Here is a 22,171-nt window from a genome sequence, read left to right as displayed (position 1 = left end):
AGTCGACCCAATTTAATGGGCTTACGACTACTTATGTTCAATCCCGCAGCCTTGTAATTTTGAATCCAATCCAGAAGACAAGGAAACTCCTGGATCGAGTATTGGAAGAAATTTGCCTTCGTGGAGGACTTTTCGATGGAGCTAACCCGCATTTGCGTTACATTGAGAGGAAGACCAAGAGAACCTCTCACGGTTAGTCTGACGGCAAGGGGACCCTAGCCCGTGATCCGTCTACCACTGAGGGTATTTCACGTCAGCACTGTGATCGGTGCAAGCAAGCCGGATGCGGAATTCGTATCGACTGTAATTCGAACCCGGTTCGCCTCATTGGAAGGCAAACGGCTCCTGAGCCACTGCTGCTCCTGATGTCACATACTGAAAAATTATTTAACATTACTTTCAAAAGAATAAAAAAAACATTCGCTTCAACATTTTGATTCAATTTAGCATAAAATTAACAGACGCATATGAAAATAATGGATAAAACATGCAATAAAGTCACCTGTTGACAAACATTGTAGCTAAATTTAAACTTCGGTGAAAGTAATAACTAGTTTATAAATTAGAAAGCAGAAAATCGCAAATTTCCGCACTTTTCCGTTATTCCTTAATTGATTTTTAAAATTCTCCCTAACTTATCCAGCAATGCGTAACAAATTACTTTTCACAGTTAAATGTTTTTTGTTTGTTTTTTCTTACTATTTGTAAAAGTATATCGATTCTTTCATTGGCGTTATGTAAAGTAATGTACTTTCATTTTAAAATGAAAGTACATTATTCGTCATGAAGTAAACCTTGTAAAATTATACGTTATGAAATAAACTTCGAATAATTTTAATCACATTACCTAAAAAAATTGTTTTGTTTAAAAGTAATAAATGCATAAATCGCAAATATAACATGTAAACTAACTATTAAAATTTAAAATTATGTAAAGGTATTTTGAGAAACATAAGAGGGTTATATTAACGCGTTAATATAACCCAAGTAAATTTAAAAATTAAAAAGCATTCCTTAAATAAATATTTGTTTCTAAAATTTTTGCTCTTCCAATAGAATATTTTGTCTGCATTTTAATGAACTCCACGTTACATTTTCACTGACTTATAAGTGTGAAATATTTATACAGTTTGTTCATCAAACTAAATTTTACACATGCTTTTCTTAGCCCAGAGCTTAAAAAAAGCGTTAAAATTATCATTAGTGTTTTTTTTCTAAATAGACTTTATTTAAGAAACACCAGCTACAAACTAAAATATCCACATTATAAAAATGCATGCGTTTTACTTTCAGCAGAAGTTAATTGTAAAGTTGATTTAATTTTGCAAGTGCTAAAACTTATCCAAACTTTCAGTTATAATAAAAGGAATATAAAATTATCACCCTAAAATGCAACGGCATCCAAGTCAAACTCTCAGTTCCAAATCATTCAAACCAAAGTGGGAACCTTTATTGACTTTTATAAAAGACAGAATTCACCAGAATTACTTTAGTTTCATGTTTGATTGACAATCAATGAGAATTTTGAGACAATAATAGGTGATCGAAACAAGAGTTTCGAACACGTACCATCATTAACAAATAACTAATAACTGTCAGTAAGGATAGAGCCTAATACGAACATCTTTCGATGATCCATATTAAAAACCACACAAGTTAATTTTTATAAAGAAACTGTACTTATAAAAGAGCCTCTTTTGGTATTGAGTAAAGTGCAATGCGAAAAATCGACATAAATAAATGCTATTGAAGAATAAATATTAAGTAAAAGCTCGAAGTAGAGTTTTATCTCTGTAAAGAAAAAGATTTAGATGTTTGAATATATATTTGCAGTTAAAGTGCAAACTGAAGCAAACATGCACTTAACTTTCGTCTATCACAGAGCGAAATTTTAGAGATCTATGTTGGCTTCTAAAATGTCATATTAACTTACCTTACTGATTATTTAAAATATATACATTGACAGACGAATAAATATAGTCAAAATTACTAGAATATTGTAGAATTTACCGTGTTTCTGGCTATAGAGGAATACCAAAAATCTCGTTAATTTTTACTGTAGTGCTTAGGTAAAGATTTTAGTAAAATTAACATTAAAAAATAGTTTCAAAACTACATTAAAAAACATTAAAAAATAGTTTCAAAACATTAAAAAATAGTTTCAAAACATTAACAAATAGTTTCAAAACATTAAAAAATAGTTTCAAAACATAAATTTGGTAAATGTGGTGAGATTCAGAAATTTAATCATGAAACCATAGAGCATGGCATAAAAAAATATTTTTCAATTTTGTATTTCTTTTTAAACTAAACGTATGGTAGCATAATTGTCAAAACTAGAATTACCGTTACCATATTAATGGAAATATTACCAAATGAATGGCTTAAATACCGTACGTTTAGTTATTAAGTAAAGTTATATTTTTACCAGAATCGTCATGATTATACAGTACAGTAATTTTACCTGAATTTTTTTCAGCATATATGAATCGTATTTCAAAAATTTGTTTCTATAATTTAATAATTTTCAACTTCACTGCTTGCTGTGCAACTTATAACTTGAAACTGCTTAACGTCTTTCATGTTGTGCAAACTTTCCTTTAAGTTTAATTTTCTGATTTTCTTTGCTTTTGGTTATTGCTCTTTAACATTGGTCTGACAGATCATGTGTACCCTACATTGTAGTAACATTATTTAAAATACAAAAAAAAATAAAACTCAAAAACTTGAAACACACAAAAGCTTTTCTCATAAAAAGCAAAAAAAAATCGTATGAGGAGACGTGAACTTGAATTTTTTCTAGATGTGTATTTTATAAAAATATGACCCTATTGCAAATAATTTATAANTACGCACATTAATGGAAGGAAGAGATTGTGTATTGTGTACCGTCTTATACTTTGACTCCAAAACCCTATTTCACTAGCGTCTCAAAATTTAGACAGCTGGTGCAAAGAGCAATTTTATCCTCCAATACTATGATAATGCTTAAAAATTTTAATTACTCTGCTCGAGAGAGACGTTTGAAAAACAAATATTTCTCAAAGTTTTGCGATTAGAAATTGTTGTAAATGGAACTATGAACGATTCTCTTCTTTCAAATTATTAAAAGATAAAATCAGCGATGTAGAGAAATTTGCTCTGTTTAATTAAAATCAGAGTTAATTGCAAATAATTTATAATTATTTTTTCATCATGTTAGGTATTTTCTGGACTCAAAGTGAAGGGTACACGGAGAAAAAAGTTCTATTATAATTATCGCATTGTATGATAATGACATTTCTAGTTGAACAAAAATCTTAATCTTGGTATTCAAAATCAAATATATGGTATTTAAACCATTCATTTTGGCGATTATTTTTGTTCAGATGGTGAAGGTTTTCCTGAAGTTCTAGTTTTTAAAATTATATTTCTTATTAATACTCATTTAGTAAAAGAAGCTAAACTGAAAAGTCAATTTTACCGAAATGGTGTTTAGGCCATACTTTAACGTATCATGAAAAAACTAACAAATTTTACCACATTTGCCAGATTTTATTACATATTATGAAACCATATTTTATTGTTAATTTTACCAATTATTGTTAATTGTTTTATTTATTGTTAATTAATAGAGCCAGAAACAAAGTTAAATTTACCATAATTTGATAGTTTTAGTCATATATTTTTCAGTACAGGTTTAGACTATATAATTGAATTAATATTTTAATTATCATAGCACACATGTATCGTTTTGTTTATAGTTGTGCTTTGGAAAGGTGTTTTGCTAAATAATTTTAAATCAATGGCTATTGAAATTATATTTAAAAACAAGTGAAAATTATAGCAAGTAAAGTAATAAGAGGTTTTTTATGGTGAAATACGACTATCACGAGTTAGCCACAATCTAAGACATTTTCAAGGACAAATAATACTGAGTATACCTAAACTTTACTTATAACTTAAAATTCGAAAGGCGTGTTTTGATTCATTTAATAACATAAAACCACCATGAAAGGCAATAAATAATAATAAAAAAATGAAAACTGAACCTTAAGTTTGATAAACTGTGTTCTTTCAGATTTGATGCAGGTTTTTGAAGACTGACTTGTTTATAATTAACTTTCTTTTGTAATATGTAATTTATTGATTTATTACTTTCTTTACAAAGAACGGGTATTAGAAAATTATAAAATATTTTAAAGCTTGAAAAGTAAACTTATGAATGCACAATTAAAAGGAAAATTAAGGGAGAAATAACTGTAAGGAATTCTGGAGAATTACTGGAAAATACATGAAAACTTAAACAACCTTTACAAAAATGCTTGATATGATCATTCTATAAATTGCATGTAATGAAATAATCGCATGCAAATTTATAATTTTAATGAAAAATAAAGTTCTAAAAATTGAGTGAAGCAGAATTTTTTCTGCAGTTTTTCAAATTTATAGTCAAAATATTATAATTGAAACCATCCTTTTTACCCATTAACTCTCTTATCACTTTAACTTGATAAAAAAAAGGAGAGGAAACAAGAATTTTCAAAGTTTGCCGCTATTAAATGTCAAACATTGCTCAATTTCATTAAATCTATAAATAAAAAGATTTTTGCCATCACATTCAAAGCACAAAAACAAAATCCAGTACAAAGCAAATAAAATCATGAATGTATCAGAAAGTAATTTAAGCTAATTGCAAGAATAAAATATTCTATATGAATTACAAATAAAATGGAAGAGCATGAGCTTTTCCTTTTTTGATAAATGGTTTCCTCACAAATCAGTAAGGTAAAAGGTGAAGAATTTTTCTGAATATAGAAGGCAACAAATATGAAATAGTGGGAAAAAATAGGGAATGAGACGATATTTTCAGTTAAGAGCTAAATATGTTTGGGCGTCAATATTTGGATTTTCTTATTCCTTTATTTTTTTTATAACCGTCGTTGAACAGCCGACCTTTATTTTATTTTGCTTTTGGTTAAAGACTACTAATGTTCAACTACGTAGCCTAGTAATTTTGAACCCAATCCAGAAGACAAGGGAACTCCTGGATCAAGTAATGGGAGAAATTTACCTTCCTGGAAGACTTTTTGATGGAACTAACCCGCATTTGAGTTATATGGAGAGGAAGACCACGAGAACCTCCCACGGTTAGCCTGGCGGCAAGTGGACTCTAACCCGTGATCAGTCTACCACTGAGGATATTTCATGTCAACACTGTGATCGGTGCGAGTCGGATTGAGAATTTTTATCGACCATCCATTGCTCGGATTCGTCTAAATTTTGATGCTCTTATTGCTGTTATAACTTTCGAATTATTTTTTTTATTACAAAATTAAAACTTTTAAGTTTGCGCTTTTCAAATAATTAATTTTTCTACTCCTCGTATTTAAACAAAGTAAGTAGTTTTAGGAATTATTTGTTTTAGGAATTATTTAAAACTTGGTTCGATTTGATACTAATTTATTCGTTGTTATTATTATATTTATTCAATATTTTAATATCTGATGAGGAAAGATTAGGAGAAACATGAGTGTTCTGAGCAGCTGTTAAATTCATACTGTTCAGTGTCACTTGACGTTAAAAAACATTATTGTAGGGCATACCGGGCAAATGTATATTGGGCAGTGAACTGAACCTTAAGAAAACATCAGTGTATCGTATACTAAGCAAATGTATACCGAGCAAGGGCACTTAACCAGGCATAGTCTATATTTCTGACATTTACCAAAGCAACTCTTTAATTATCAACGTTCACCAATTCGGCCATTCACAGTAACGTATACCATGAATGTGTTTTGCCTGGCCAAATATTTTTAAATAAAGTCAGTATGTTCTACTAAATTTTATCACATGTTTACATTATTTTTATTTTTTAATAAACTCTTTATAGCCATAGATTATTTTTTTAAAATTATAATTTAATCCAAGCAAAACATTTTTGAAAAAATTGGCAATTAAATAAAGAGGGCCTATCGATATCGGTTACCATCTCATTAATGGTATTGAAGGAAAAGTGGTTACTGAGCAATTTTAGTCTATCGGCCACTGAAAATTTAGGTTTTCAGATTTACTCAGAAATATTTTGAGGAATACTAAAATCTAAAATCATACGAGGGAAATATTTTCCAATTATGTATTCTACGATACCATGCAGTACCTCATACAACAAGAGAGGTCACCTTCAAAATATTAAGTGAGAAATTCAATTTTTACTGCAACTATGGTTTTTCCTGGAAAATGAAAGATACCTTTTTTCTTAACAAGATTTTGTATTTTGTTTCATAGTCAGAGTTACAATAGTAAAATGAAATCAGTATACGAATTGTTTTAAATAGGAGTTACCCCGAGTAATAAACGTCAGGTGAAATGAATAAAAGCAGACATGTTAGATAATTTGAAAAAATTCCTGTTATTTATACATGCAGTTAAGTTGAATAAAAAAAATTGCACTTTAATATGCAGCATAACGTGTATTTTGTTTCACATGAGTTAGAATAACTTTAGATACTAAAAAAGCGAGTAAGCTGCAAAAAATTCCGGTAAAAAGTGCCAGCAGTCAGAGTGGTGCTTCTGTGCCGGAGCATGTTACGGAACAAAAAATATACTGTGATTTTTGCTGCAATAATTCCGTCAAATCACTTAATCATTCCAAGTATATAAATATTACTATAAAAATTAGGGTAAAATGGATTTTACGTTAAAATGAATTTTACGGATGATGCACTCAAAGTTCCTGTCTTCCTACCGTAATTTGATTTGGAATATTTTTCAATGTTGAATACTCGTTGCCACTGTTTCAGGTATTCTATTTATCGTTACATTTTGAAGTGTTGTGCAAAATCCATTCGATAAATCATGAAAATGTGTACTAAAATGCACATGAAGTACGATTGAATAAAACTATTTAACATTCAATTAATAGTTCCAGAATTATTAACAGTTATACTTGTAGTACAAATCAGTATTACAGAACCAGAGATTTTGCTTTCTAAGACAGTTACTCAATATTTAAAGACAAACTCTTTTTTATAATAGAGCTATTGCATTAAATATATTTCCATTATTGGGAAGATATAATGAAAAAGCAAATCTTTCAAGCCTACAAAAATTACTTTGCTTTCTGTCCAAGCAATCACTCCGTTTTTAAATCCCTGTTATCGTCAATAACTTAAAAGCGGAAACTCATATGACAGCTAATGTTATTAATGATAGCTTTTTCCATCATAATTTTCTTGTTAACGATGATTGACAATGAAAAATATATTTGAGAAGTTAATAGGCAGTGAAAACATGAGTCAACATTTGCCATCATTAATCGACAGTCAATGTTTCCTTTCAGAAGGCGCCTTTTCTTGATTTATTTTCTTGAGAAAGTATAGCAAGACATTGAAAATAGTTTAGAATACAATGAATAGGAAAAGGCAGGAATAAGAATTTAAGCTATGTGGAATGAGTTGGATGCTCTATAAATCACGAAGTAAGTGGAAGAATTTGAAAAGGAGATACTTTCCAAAGTGATTAATGCTTTTCTTTAAATCCAGTTAGCCGTTCTAAAAGTCGACTAAACAAATTATTCCGCCTGTAAAGGGGAGGAATTGTTAGATTAGGTTAAAACTAAAACGAACGAAACCTCGAAAAATGTAATTAAACACACAATTATCATTTTAAATTATTCGTGTTAGTTAATTATTCAAGTATATTTGAAATAAATTATGGGAATGGAACATTTTCTAAATTAGCGAGACTGTGCAGTGTCACTTATAATATTTAAATTTAGTTTAAATTGCAGTAAAAAGTAAAACATAATGAATGATAAGGTCTTAAAAGACAAATATATAGAATGCAGAAAATGATTTTATATTAAAGCAAAAGGAAATACATGGCTTATACAGAGTGTTTTCAGTACTTGTCGAAAATCTCACTTTGTAATCTATCTTTGGCAAACAATGATCCATGTTTGTAAATCACTCTAGTTGGAAACTACTTAAGGTGATTACTAATTAACGCCTCTGATCAGGACTATAACCAGACAGTATATCGATTCAAATAAAGTGATCATCATTTGTACTTAAAGCAGAGGGATGAAGATGCTGTGAGCATCATTCTTTAATCCATTATATATTAGAATATGCATTATCTCCTATACGTATTCACACGTTGCTGGTTTAAGAAATATCCTACAATGCTTTGGCAAATTGTTATCTTGTAAACTTTCAAGTCATCTATTTTAGAGATAACTACAATACTGTTAGTCAGACATGATGCAACAATTATCCGTCACTGATGATGAAATTGATTATCACCAGAGTAACGTTGTATTATATAGATCATTAAAAATCGTACCCATTAGTCCAAATGTCACCCTTAAAACTTGTAAATATAATCCCTTTTCTGCTAATAATCTAGAAGTCTTCTGCTTTTCAGTAATCAAGGTTTATTAACGTAACTTAACTTTTTCTTGAAGGAACTTAACCTTTTAAGTTTATAACTGAAATTATGTTTGTAACTTTACTCTTTTTATCGAAGCAAATGCGTTGCCACATTTAAGCGTGTAACTCTAATCCCCTCTGATTTATGTCTAAATTGAGAAAAGAGCCTCCCCAATGACTGGTGCTGTCATCTATCCGTAGGACTCTGATACAAAACGCACTTTCACCTTTGCTGTGCTCTTTTGTCAAACGAAAAGAGCAACTTCCTGACTTAATTCACAAGGCCAACTGTTGGAAAGCCTGGTTTGTCAGAGTGCCATTAGAAACAACAGCACATCCAACACAACATCCCTGCTTCAGAATAAAAATAGATTATTATTGAAATGTTTTGTTTTTCTTTCTCCGGTTCAGAATTAAAACATGTTTGATGAATAAATGGAGTAAAATTAAAAATCATGGTATATAATATTAAATAGATGACTAAAAAAATGAAGATAAATTTTAAAGTGCTTGGCAACGTTTCAATAAATGATTCTTAAAAAAATTTTATTTTACAAAAAGCATTGATTTTCGAACGGGGTTGCGGGAAACTAATTTCTAAAGTAACCTTTATTACATTGCAATTCAACTTATTTTCACCAAAAATATGAAATTTTGACTGCCATTTGGGGAAAAGGCTGAAAATGAACCCCGCAATTTATGATACTACTATCAAGAACGGCTCTGGCAGAAAGTTGTGTTTTTTTTTTCAATGGGCATCTGGAGAATGACCTTTCGTCATGCATGCACCAGAAGGGCAGATTTGTAGGCAACTCTTTTAAGGGCACCATATTAGGTGGGCCAACGTTGTCCCCGCAGTAGGGACAGATAGTACAGAAAATGAAAGAACATCCATGTCTTCCCCGGGATTCGAACAAAGATCATTTCTGATGCAAAGCCAGTTCCCTGAAACCTACACAGACCAGTCGGTCTCTGAAAGAAAGTAGTTAAATGCAATTTATGCAGAGCTAATGTATCGAATCTAATATAATATTTAACATTGAAAGCATATCAAGTACCTCCTTTTTTCGTACACATTTTGATACAATGTAAAATCTCATGACTTTATAATTCAAAACAAACCATGAAAAATATGTTGGAGGAGCGATAAAAATTTTAAAAACCTTACATCATGTCTTAAGATATATTTATTTTGAAATAAATCTATTTGTCTTATCGATAAGGAAAAAATTCCGCAGATTCACGTAACAAAGCTTTGGAATTTGAGATCTGTTATGTATTTCAAGCACGAACTTCCAATTTTGAAAAGAATATATACTTCTAAAAGGGGTACTTATTTGTAGATGTTTCTAAAATGTATTTCTTTTCTGTTTTAATTCGTGTTTTTATTTCTTAGGATATTTTATAACTTTTCTGAAAAAGGCTTTCTCTCTCACACGCTGATAAGAATTTTGATTGTATTTCCCTGTTTAAATGTGCCGATAACTTCTTGGCAGACAGTTTAGACATACGTCGTTAAGGGAGAGAAATGTTTTTTTTTTTAATGGTTGAAAATAATGGCATTAAACTAATTCTATTTTTGCTTTCTAATTGCAGAAATGTACAATCAGCAAAATAGAAATTGCATCAACCTGAATTATTCTTGATCTAATGATCTGGTCATCATGTTTTAAGACTCAATCTTAAAAGTTCGAAATAGTGATCTCAAATATGCTAATTGATTAGTGCTGACGATCTATTAAGTTACGAAATCAGACACAAAATTGTACAGACACAATAAACATAACTTCTTTTCGACGGATTCAGATTTCTGACTCCCAAAATATTGTGGATAGCCTCAATCTTTGAAAGGTGGTCCCAATAATTAGGCCAGAAGAGTGGTTCAAAGTTTGGACCCCCTAATGTTACTTTCGCATTATTCGTACTTCGATAGATCTTGAGAACTCTTTAACAGAAATTAAAAAAAAAATTCACACATTTATAAAATTCGCCTATACAAAGATAATTTAATGCAAAAAACAGCTTTCAGTAACGATTTATTCTTTTTGACCTTATTTTATTTTATAGCACAGTTTGAATTGCAAGTATAATTTTTTTTTACTTCTTAAAAATCTTAATTTAACGTAGCAAGATTCAAAATTTGAATGAAACTGGTTGAATAGTTCCGAAAAATTGAATTTTAAAAACTACTAGTAACCAGTTTCTGTTTATTATTCTATATTTTTATATCAAAATTATTCAAAGAAACTGACCTATCTATCTATCTTTACAATGATCTAAAATCTTATTTTTATTGCTTACTAAAGGCGTTAGTTTTACACTTTTATTTTCCTGTAAATATCTGTTTTTAAATACACATAATGAATTGTTTCATTCAAGGCCTTATATGTACATATTAATGTAATATCATACTAGTTCAACTTTACAGAAATCATTTTCTCCGATTCAAATCTTGAATAACATAATACAAATTTAATATATAAATAACTAGTCAGACTATTAAGCTTGGAAAAACATCCAAAAAATGTGATATAGAATAGTAAATTATAGCTGATTTAAAAAATTATTGCAATCAAACTTATTGTTATGTATGAACAAGTCTTTTGATGGAAAGTTTTGTGGTTTAATACAAATTACGCATGATACTCAGTCCAGCATTTTTACAAAAAATTAAAAGTAAGTTAATAAGCATTTCCAAAAACTTTAAAACGTACTAAAGATTTTATTACACATTTACGGGATTGTTAATAATTTTATAAAACTTGATTAAAACCCGAGTTACTCATTTAATATTCTTTCACTTGCACTTTTAACGCTATCCCTGAGATCTTTGAACTATCAGCTGAAACCATTACTTCTCTTCAAACTTGGTAAATGTTCTCACAGAGTAATTCCACTGATATTAAATGGTTTCGTTCGAAAACTCCATTCTTAGAACAAGGGTATCTTGAGTCAAAGTTTGCCAAAGTTTCCGGGTGTTTGCTAAATGTGTTTTCAGTCTCTCTCTCTCTCTTTCTCAATCGATGATTATGTAAGTTTCTCTTGTTCTGTTATTGCAAAACTTCTTCATCAGAGTTTGCAAATGAAACATTTTTATTCTTCGACGAAATTCTTTGAATGAAATTTATATACTTTCAGTCCTTTTCGTGAAAGTTCAATTCTTCAGAGGATTCAAAGTAAACAAGTTGTATTTTTCTGAATCGCTTATTTCATCTCTAAAATTTGTTTAGGAGAAAGTTTCAATAAAGTGGATGGATTATTGAAAACAAGTATACGGAAGTGTAAATTTGTATTTTCAAACTCAAAGATTTAAAACTTTTGTTTTATGAACTCTAAAACTTCTTTATTCGAAATTGTTCTATAAGTTAATCTAAGGTTAAACAAAGGTTTAGGGTTTTATTATATTAAATGTCAAATTATTGAATTTTTCATCTTTTATGGTATAAGCATCCTAATATTTTACATTTATTTCAGAATTTGTGCAGTGAAATATTACAATTATATACAGCTTCAAGTGAGGAATCAAGCACTTTTTGTACACTGTTAAGTTGCGAAAAATAGTATGGCTAAAACTCGGTATTATTTGCCGGAATTTAATGATTTTAACAATATAATAATAAAGGCTATGATTTCAGTAAATTCAGCAATAAAATATTATTAAATTAGGTCAAATTAGTCTTTACTTTATCATTATACTTAGATCATGGCATAAGAATTATTTATCTGGTGTAATTTACTTTTCAGTTTTGTATTTTTAGTAAAGGTGTGGTATTATGAACTATAATTTTTAAAAGCATGACTTTCTCTAACTCGTAACCATATGGACGGAAAAATTTGAACTTAATCACATGACGCAATATGACAAGTTGAGAGGAATCATTATTGTATATAATACTTTAATAAGATTACAGCAAACATTTTATTCTCAAATGGAGATCGATAAAGTAGATTTAGGTACTTCCTGCTCATTTTCAGGAAGTTTCTTCCATTTGCAAATTTAATTTGAATTTTTACCTGTCGTATCATGATCTGCATAAACTATTTTTACTCTAACCCTTGATTTCGAGTTAGTACTATAACAAGGATTATTTATTAAAATCTGTGAGTGTTAATGAAAATAGAAACCTATTTAATTTCTGAAAACCATATCAGTTTATTGAAAATTTAATTTTCATTTACTATATTCTTGTAATTTGTACTCAATACACACACTCAACACTTCAGTATCATCTTCAGTATAACTTTAAATAATAGCGTGTAAAAAACTTCCATTTAGTTTGAAACGTTATAAAATGATTTTCGGTTCTACATGTTAAAATGCCAATATTTTCATTTTCATCCTAAATCAGAAATTGAATATTTGCTGTAAATCAAGTACGTTTTGTAATGTTTGTTTACGAGCATTTATGTTCTCTAAGATGTTCAGTTATTACTAGTCAAGATATCCAATTTTTACGTCTAAAGCAGAATGTACTAATTTACACCCTAAATCTCATGAAAGGATTACCGTTTTTACGCTTCATAATATCTATTTTTTATATTTCATGCACTGCTCGTATGAAATTAGCAGTCATTTAAACACAATGCGTTTATGAGTCATCAAGCATATGTTTCCGTGTTGTGTTGTAGCATAAACTTTATAAAAATATTTTCATTTTTTCTAGTCAAAATAGGTTTAAAAAAGTCCGAAAAAATAACATTTGCACTTAGTCGATCGAAATACATTTATGATTCATGGGAAGAGACGTTTCAAACTATTATACAGCATTAACCTTATGAAAGAAATTCTGTTTTATCACATGCAAATACCCCTTTTTAATTTTCATGATAAGTAAACAGGATGACATTTTTAGACAATCAAGTCTATGCATTGTTTTAAGCTCTTCATCATTATCTTGCACTGTAAAAATTGGGATCAAATTATGGAAAAAGTAGGAACTCCTTGGCATTCGTGCAACATTCTTAAAATCCTTCTCTACGGTTAAATTTTATATCGTAATTTCAACAGTAATATTTTTTTAATTACAGTGAGTCATTAATTCTACAGTAAGTATTATGGTAAAATTTGCGGTTTATCAGATTTGCTTTTCTGTAAAATTGTACGATAAAAATGGATTTTATGGTGGAAAGTACTGAGATCTTGAGTGCCGGAACTTTTTACCAGAATTTGTTGAGGAAATATTTACTATCTCCGGATCCGGAAATATTACATTGTAGCTATCATTAAACTAAAATTTTTCAAAAATATGTATTTTGAAAATTTGAACTCCAAGTTTCTAAGATTTATGAAACACGTTCTTTTTTATTTAGTTAAGTCGAAGATGCGCCTTGGACTTCAGCTACAACCAAGAAAAATATTTTAAACTACATGGGATTTTCGATAATTAAGTTGAGCATTTTTGTTCAGCATTTTTGTCCAGATAAAAAAATTTCGAATGTTTGCTCTTTCATATTTCTCAGATTAATATAATTAAGCTACATTTCATTATGAGTTTCAATTTGTAACCTTATATTTTATTTTATAACTGTAGTTGAACAGCCGACCCAATTTTGGGTTTACGACTACTGATGTTCAATTCCGTAGCCTTGTAGTTTTGAACCCTATCTGAAAGTGAACTCCTAGATCAAGTAAGGGGAGAAATTTGCCTTCGTAGAGGCCTTTTAGGTGGAGCTAACCCGCATTTGAGTTCAGGGAGAGGAAAACCACGAAAACCTCCCATGTTCTGCCTGATGGCAATGGGACTTTAACCCATGATCCGTCTACCACTGGGAATATTTTATGTCAGTACTGTGGTTGGTGCGAGCCGGGTTCTGTGTTCGTATCAAGCAGCCATCTCTGAGATTCGAACCCGGCTCTCTTCATTGAATGGCGAATGCCCTATCGCCTGAGACAAAACGGCTTATTTGTAGACTTATTGACAAATCTCCGAAATCATAAATACTACCTTAAAAAAAAGTTTAAAATGCGTTGGAAGCTAGATTGTTCCACAAAACTCAGTGCGGAGAACAATGTTCTCTCATAAATGTTTGCATGTTTTGGAAAAACAAATTTAGCCAGAAGCTCGTTACAACAAAGAAAAGTAGTAAAAAAATTCCTGAAGAAAACAAAGACAATCGAGGAGACTTTAGATAAAATAGAGAATGAGACATAGCGGTAAGTATCCACATTTATTCTTTATACACACGCACTGTAACTTTGTCTAAAGCATCCTAACAGTTAGATGAGAAACTCGATAAGACTATAGAGGAGGCAATAAGTGCCGCATCTTTAGAAGTACTCGTTGAAGCTTCATTTCCGAATCGCCCCTATCACAGTTGATTAGTTAGCCCACCCCCTCATGGCACCAACTCCCCCTCCCCTGCTTCCTAATGATGGCGCCTTCAGGTATATAGCTTCTTCACTAACTTCAGCACAAAAAAAAAAAAAANTAAAAAAAAAAAAAAAACATAGCTAGGTTTTACAAGGTCATTACTTCATTTTTGCCCGCCTCATCTGCTTTCGTTATTGGTAATGTAATCATGCTATTTTTATTGGATTTTTCTTAAAGGAATTCACGTTCACAATGTTATGCATTACTTTTGGTTTTATTAGCTAAAGAAGTTCTGGAATTTTCTCATAAAATGAAGATTGCTTTTGGGCGAGGATGACAAAAAATTCTATTCATTTTGTTATGCTGAATAATGGTTATTTTTTAGAGTCATTATCAGGATATTAGCATCAGTAAACAAAAGGCTTTACTATAATACTACATGTTTAATAAGCATTTTTTTTATTAAGAGAATTCAATTTGGTGTGTTTCTTAGATTCAAAACGTATCAAGGGAAGTTCTGTTAATGTAAAAACTCATTTTGTGAAAATTATAAAGGTGAAAAAAGTTGGCGAGTGCTCAAAAAATTTTGACTTTTTTGACCAATATAAATTTTAAAGCAATGAGTTGCAGATGAAGTTTAAACTTCAAGAAGAATATTTTTCATACCTACGCAAGGGCATTTTGTTCTAGAATCACAGATTCTTATCTTAAATGGTTGAGCTCAGATTTTTTTTATTCATGAAAAAATATTTATTCTATTTTTGAGTATTTAAGAAAAAATGACTTTGATCTCGGGTCTTATATATTTTTCAAATGCCTGGATAAAAAACACGACTTTTGTAAAATTGCGAAATATTATTTTAGTTTAGTAGAAATTTATAAAAATTAACATAGTTAGCTTTCTTTAGTTTTATTTTCGAATGAGATGTCCAGGAGAAAGTAAGGTATGTCCAGGTAGCTAAAGCCTGTTCGAGCAGAATTGTTCGAACTTGAAACTACCAGATTTAATCAAGATATTAATTGTTCAGGTGTGTACAATCTATCATACCTGAAAAGTTATAGATGTACAATTTCTTTATTAAATATTTTTTATCTAGAAAAAGTCAAATCACCATATCTTATCCCACTAATCGGGTAGGACCATAAAGAAAAATAAAAGGGGGAAAGTTTAGGTTAAGGGTAAGTATATGATACATCAATGGCAATGGGGATTTAGAAATACTAGAATTTCGGTGAAAAAGCAGCAGCCATATACATTTTATATGATGTAATGTAATGAATGCAATGAAAATATGGTGTAATATAATGAATGCAATGTAAGAAAATTATGCATGTGATGAAGTGATGTAGATAATTTGTCCTTTTGCTGCACTGTAAAACTTTATAAAANAGCGGGGGGGGGGTTGCTGTTTGCTAGGTTGTAATGTAATGAATGCAATGTAAGAAATTATGCATGTAATTTGCATGTGATGAAGTGATGTAGATAATTTGTCCTTTTGCTGCACTGTAGCTTTAGTGATCTCATAGTCACATATCAAGCGGGGGGGGGGGTTGCTGTTCGTTAGGTTGTAATGCAATGAATGCAATATAAGAAAATTATGCATGTAATTTGCATGTGATGAAGTGATGTAGTTAATTTGTCCCTTTGCTGCACTCCAGCTTTCGTGAGCTCAACTTAGTCATATATCAAGCGGGGGTTTCTGTTCGTTATGTTGTAATGTAATGAATGCAATATAGGAAAATTATGTATGTAATTTGCATGTGATGAAGTGATGTAGTTAATTTGTCCTTTTGCTGCACTGCAGCTGTCGTGAGCTCAGCTTAGTCATATATCAAGCGGGGGTTGCTGTTCGTTATGTTGTAATGTAATGAATGCAATATAGGAAAATTATGTATGTAATTTGCATGTGATGAAGTGATGTAGTTAATTTGTCCTTTTGCTGCACTGCAGCTATCGTGAGCTCAGCTTAGTGATATATCAAGCGGGGGTTGCTGTTCGTTATGTTGTAATGTAATGAATGCAATATAAGGAAATTATGTATGTAATTTGCATGTGATGGAGTGATGTAGTTAATTTGTCCTTTTGCTGCACTGCAGCTTTCGTGAGCTCAGCTTAGTCATATATCAAGTGGGGGTTGCTGTTCGTTATGTTGTAATGTAATGAATGCAATATAAGAAAATTATGTATGTAATTTGCATGTGATGAAGTGATGTAGTTAATTTGTCCTTTTACTGCACTGCAGCTTTCATGAGCTCAGCATTGTTATATATCAAGCGAAGGTTGCTGTTCGTTATGTTGTAATGTAATGAATGCTATATAAGAAAGTTATGTATGTAATTTGCATGTGATGTAGTTAATTTTTCCTTTTGCTGCACTGCAGCTTTCGTGAGCTCAGCATAGTCACATATCAAGGGGGTGGGATAAATACCGGGTAATACCAGGTTATCGTAATGAAGGAGAACAATTCTATTAATGAACTAAATCCTTGTTATTTGTTAGTGTTTGAATCTTTAGTAAGAGTACAATAAGCAGGACTAAAAATAATTTTACATCAATAATTTTAATAATTTTACAACAATAATTTTAATAAAAATGACTATGATGAGCAATAAATAAGAATACTTTGAAAACATCAGAACTGAGAGCTGACATATAGCAATACAAGCTTACACTCATGGATGCGGTGAATTAACCAATAACTCGCGAATATGGTAGGTACTTCTTGAGTACTAAAAGGTAATTCAAAGTTTGCTAGCTGGAAAATGGAAATAATTTCCACACCATCTTGATATCCGATTCCACCCACCCCACTACAGGCTTACCACACTATCCCCTAACAGTCAAAAATATAAGTTAGAATTATAAATAGAACTGAGAATCGAAATTCTTTTATATACAAATAATGAATACTTTGAGGTTGCCATCTATCTTGATAATTAGTTGTTATATTGAAGCCAAATGGCGATGTTGTAGCTATTATTCAACTTTGACAAATTAAATTTTAAATTTAAGGGACAATTTTTGACCAAAAATGGAAGATTTGGAAAACAATAGATTACAAACATTTGTTAAAATCTAGTGGTTCAAAAAGTTAAAAGTAAATACGTATTATACGTCGTAAGTGAAAATATAAACTATATGCTCATACATAATAAGTGAAGGGAAATTAAATTTAGAAATATCCGAATATTAGTACATTACCACAATGATTCCTCATTGCAATGTCCATTTTTATTTGGATGAAAAAGGTTATACGCAGTGAGTGGGAAAGATAAAATTAATGTTTAAATATATACATTTTATGCATGCTTTAATTTTCATAATTCCAACTATGTGCAAATAAATATTGGATATCAAAATGGCCCGATACAACATGAAACAAATTTGCAATAAATACCTTATTCTAACTTAAACGGTTACGCAGTTAATTACATGAATTTTCTTCTTAATTAAATAAACACAGTTTTAATTAAAAACACTAAAATAATTATTAGCCACAAAAAAGAAAACTTAAAATATTATTGGAACTATTTTTTTATTGTGATGATATATGGTTCCAGTTTTAACTAAAATTCATTTTCAATTTTGCATATTCCATTAAAATATTTAATATAAAACTCATAATTAGAGTTTATTTCTAGGAATCTAATAAAGAGGAAGTAAATATTTTTGATTTTCAGCAAAAAATATTAAATTTTTTATTAGTCAAGCCAATCCTAAGTATTTTCTAGTTAATTTGCATGAACATTCTTAAATGATAACATACTACACAATACTGTGACCGTCCCAAAAACTAAATTGGAATCGACTAGAACCTAAAATTTGATTTCTGAATTTAATTAGGGCAGTTATAGTATGGCTATATTCACGTAAGAATACTATTTAGGCGACTAACATATAGCAGTGTTCTACAAGAGTTTTTCTTTCCTTTAATACGGTTAAACTAATGAAAATTCCACGTTTTATTCTTTATAGGCAGCTGCATAAACCCGCATATATTAGGAAGTTTTTTTTTCCCTAATTGGTTTATCGATTGCAGATTCGGAGATGCTTCTTCATCTTTATCTTTGTAGGAAGAAAGGCCCCGTATGATAAACTTGCCGTAATTACACTTGGACCATATTGTTCTTGAAACTTTTTTCTGAGTTTTTAATCTTATTTCTACATCATTTTCATCAGATATTATTTTAAGACTCGGATGTTTAAATTAAGGTTAGGTGAATTTGTTTTTTACTATTATTATTTGGTAGAGTTTTTTTTAAAGAAATAATTAACTTTTAAATTTACTCAAAGTTTGAGTATATTTTAGCATGCATATCGATCTAAAGTGATCCTGGATATAAAAATAGTGAATAATCTTAGGAAACTTTCCTAAATAATTGATTAAAAAAAACTAATGTGATGAAAAGTTTAATCGTTTAAGAACTTCGTCCACTTCAATTTACTCAAAAATTATGGGTAAATAAAATATGAAGAGTAATAATGTAGAATTTCTCATGTCTTGCAGCAATGATTGAACAAATAAATATGAATAATAATTGAAATGTTTAACTTACAGAAGATGATGCTATAGTATCAATGTTTCATCGAACAAACTTTTACACGAACAAACAAAAGATTAACAATATAAGGTCTCTCATAAATCTTGCAGCAACTGTTGAATAAGTAACTGTGGATAAGTATTGAAATTTTTAATATATGTAAGATGATGCTATAGTACCAATCATTCATAGAACAAACTTCATGAACAAAAACACGATTAACAATGCAATGTTATTAGTTATTGGTTATTGCAATTACATAAATTTTCAGGCTTGTGTACTCAAAATAGGCTTATAAACCTTCGTCAAATAGAAGAGAACAGATAGCACAATAGGAGAGACAGCATCAAGTAGTACCGAAAGCATTGAACGGAACGAAAGAAGAAAAAAAAACCGAAAAAATGTTTATCACAATGTAATGTCTCTCATATGTCTTTCAGCAATGATTGTGTAAATAATTGGTTCCACAGTGGACTGGTCGAATAGACACTGTCCCCAGTAGAAAACCGAAGTCAAGCATCACTGGCTGCGCTAAGTAAGCTGGTGGCTGACCACTTTGCTCAGCCTGCGTAGGGACCGAGAGTGCGCTATATCAGTCCTCGTTAAGCTGTTCTACCGTAAAGTGCTCGATTTCACGTGCAGGTCATCGGGCTACCAAAGTAGAGGAGCCATCCCCTCTGCAGATGATTGAAATTGCGATGACACGTCTTCGGATCATCCGTAGTGATGTTTCCCAGACCGTCGCCAATAGCCTATTGTGCAACTCTAGTGCGACGAAAATAAAGTACCTACCAACCAGAGTAAGTAATAGCGAATAATTATTGGAATAAATAGCATGACAGAAGATTATGTCATACCGTGTATTCATTGAACAAATTTAAACATGTGTATAAGCACCTGTAACAATGTAAGATCTCTTATATGTCTTACAGCAATGCATAAGTGCAGTGCGATTCGAACTCACTACCCGCAACACGTGATGTACCTTGGTAAAGTCCTTCTATAACTTGTGATATCTTCATTGCTATCTGTTGTGACATTGCTAGTGCTATCTATTTCTAGACATTACAAAGACTTTTCATGAATCGTATTTCGTAATGNTGATCCATACTTACTACTTACTACACGAATTTACAGACTTTTCATGAATCGTATTTCGTAATGAGCATAGAAGTCTGCATATGTATGTGTAACAAAATATAAATACTTAGAACAGTAAGTTATTTTAAATTGTTACTTTTTTAAATAGTCACGTCCTTCTTCCGAATGCTGTTTAAAATGAATGTAGTGGGTTCGAATCAAACCGTAACCTAAGTATCAGTGTAACAATAAATAAATGAATTTGGATTAGATACACCATAATGCAAAGAAGGGCAAATCTCTTATCAAATTTTAAGACAGATAGCACAAAAATAAGGAACCCGCTACCTTTACGCTTCTTAGTTTTTGGCGGAAGAACAATATCCCACAGCAATGGAGTTTTATGTTTTGCAATTTTACTAAATGTGTGGTGACAAGAGCTATGTATTCGGAAACCAGAATTGCTGGTGAACCGTTATCATATAGCGAATGGAAAAAAATTGCCAGAGTTTAAATATTTCATATTTAGATTTAATTACCATATTTTGTTTACCAAAAATGTATTTGCCATATAATTATGGTTATTATGCTAGGCGAATTTTCTCCGTTTTATAATTAGTTTTTTCTTCAGTTCGATGCTATTGGAAAATAACGAGAAACAATTAGAACTTTAAATGGTTAAAAAATAAGATTACATATCTTTAAAAAAAATTTGAATATGAAATATGAATTCTGCTTTAATAAAATATTTTAAAATTTTAGAGATCAGTCGATCATCAAGAAGTTGTTGTTGTTAATTTACGTCGCACTAGAGCTGCACAATGGGCTATTGACGACTGCCTGGGAAACATCCCTGAGGATGATCCGAAGACATGCCATCACAATTTTGATCCTCTGCGGAGGGGATTGCACCCCGCTTCGGTAGCCCGACGACCTGCACGCGAAGTCTACACTTTACGGTAGAACAGTTTAACGAGGACCAACACCGCAGACCCTCGGTCCCTACGCAGGCTGATCCAAGTGGTCACCCACCCGTACACTGATCACAGCCAGTGATGCTTGACTTCGGTGATCTGCTGGGAACCGTGTCTTATCGATCAGTCCACGGCGGGACCCAAGAAGTTGAAAACATCAAATTTAGTACATTGAGCTAGTATCAAAGAAAAAACACAAATTTGCATCACAACAAAACAAACAATGAAAGTCACACCTTTTTTAAGCAATTTCCTATCTGTTTGTTCAATATAACTTTCGATTTTTAATAACTTTGTTCAACTCAGATTTATCAAGTACTATGATTTCACGAACTGAATAAGTCAATTTCTAAGCTCTAAGCCAATTTGACTGCATTGATATTTCTCTTAAGCTAATAAATTAATCTTTATGTAAAGCACCTTTTGTAAATTTATGTGTGAGACAATAAACTCGGAAAATGCTTATCCAATAATGATTCATCTTTAAAATATATATTTCCAAACGTAATACAATTAAGCAAAAAAAAAGTACATATTAAAGAAAGAGTATTGAAGAGCATCGTTTTCACAATAAATGCCGCATATTTTAAGGCACAAAAATAATATTTTAATATTTAAATCATCAATTTTGAAACCAATGTGGAACCTTTTGCTTTTTAATCTACGTAATGTCTGAAATATGACATTTTTGTTCTTATTTTTTTAATATGAAATACCTTTTTTTTTGAAGTATTGGTGTTTTATTTAGTTGAAGAGCCGAACCACTTCCTAAAATATTTATTATTTTTTTCAATTAGGGCAAAGGAAGAACTCCCTATATACACCAAAATCAAATTATTTTTTAAGGCAAGAC

Source organism: Parasteatoda tepidariorum, chromosome 10 (genome assembly GCF_043381705.1).
Source record: "Parasteatoda tepidariorum isolate YZ-2023 chromosome 10, CAS_Ptep_4.0, whole genome shotgun sequence".
Lineage (NCBI taxonomy): Eukaryota > Metazoa > Arthropoda > Arachnida > Araneae > Theridiidae > Parasteatoda > Parasteatoda tepidariorum.
Note: the sequence above shows the minus strand (reverse complement) of the source record.